Source organism: Triticum dicoccoides, chromosome 2B (genome assembly GCF_002162155.2).
Source record: "Triticum dicoccoides isolate Atlit2015 ecotype Zavitan chromosome 2B, WEW_v2.0, whole genome shotgun sequence".
Classification (NCBI taxonomy): domain Eukaryota; kingdom Viridiplantae; phylum Streptophyta; class Magnoliopsida; order Poales; family Poaceae; genus Triticum; species Triticum dicoccoides.
Window position 1 is genome coordinate 3768592 of NC_041383.1, and position 1339 is coordinate 3769930.

The following is a 1339-nucleotide window of genomic DNA, read 5'->3' on the forward strand; positions in this document are numbered from 1 at the left end:
TGACCATAAGAGTGCAATTCTATCAAGAAAAAAATGGTATACAAATAATGCTTCAAACCAGGAGCATATTACTATTCTTTGGATAATCACGGCATCCAGAGGTGGACGAGCTGAATCCGATGGTGAATTATCAATTTGCCCGGTGCCCCCCACCCCATCCACGCGCGCGGGCAGATCCACAGCTAAAATTCCATGTTGACATGAAATTTTCATAAGTCCTAACACAATAGCACTCATTGGTACATACAAGTAATGAGCTAATGCTCACTACTATCTGGTTACAATTGCAATTTCAAATGAAAATGTGATGCATGATTAGATTATTATTTTATTAACACAAACATATAAGTTGCCATAATAAGATATGGATGAAAGAAAATCTAAATGCAGTAACAAATGAGATATATTGCCTATAATGAAATTTTGATGTCATGTTACACTATTTGCCTCATGGAGCAAAGTGAAACTAGTGGTTCTTACTGTGTTGAAGAAAGATAAAGAGTATAGAAAAATAAAAGGTTAGGTTAACATGCAAACAAAGAATTTTCAAACTACGATCACTTGTATTAAGATTGCTTTTGTGAATTGGCCTTCAAGATGGGATAAGAGCGCCGCTTTTCTCCTGCCGGAGTACTTGAAGAAGTTCTATATGGAGATGCTGAGGACATTTGAGAATATTGAGGCTGAAATGCTAGCCAATACGAACTACGATATAGCACACCTGAAAAAAGCGGTAAGTTCATGTACCCTTTTCTGTCACAACATCTCTCTCTCTCTCTCTCTCTCTCTCTCTCTCTCTCTCTCTCTCTCTCTCTCTTCTCGTTAATTTTGGGATTACATCTCTTTGTTTGTGTGCAGGTCCAAAATAACGTGACTGGTTACCTACAAGAAGCGAAATGGTCACACAGGAACCACAAGCCAAGCTTTGTAGATCAGGTCAAGTTGACTAGTCTGAACATTGGTGTGCCAACGATATGTGTGAGTATGATGGCTGGAATGAGTGATGCAATGATGAAGACAGCGCTCAAATGGGCTGCTAGTGTCCCGGATGTCGTCATATCAGTTGGGAAGATTTCCCGTTTCATGAATGATATCGGTGCATTTGAGGTATATATATATAATATTTCAAAATTATTTTTTTGCATGCATGTTACTTGCTCCTTTCACACATGTAAGAAGCTCAATTTCAAGCATACTGAGATATAATTTTGACCAACAATTTGAGTGCTAAAATGTGATTTATTTGACAAAAAATATCATAGTATGGATTATACTTAGAATTATTTTTTAGCAATGTCATTTTTATGATGCTACCTTAACTTCATTGGTCTATTTTTTT

At 36.8% G+C, this 1339-nt stretch overlaps 1 protein-coding gene across 1 annotated transcript in view; it reads right to left on the reverse strand.

Moving 5' to 3' along the window:
* Window positions 1-1339, reverse strand: part of LOC119366700 (cytochrome P450 89A2-like) — a 10570-nt gene that overhangs the window by 4300 nt on the left and 4931 nt on the right. The gene's annotated exons all lie outside the window — the stretch shown is intronic.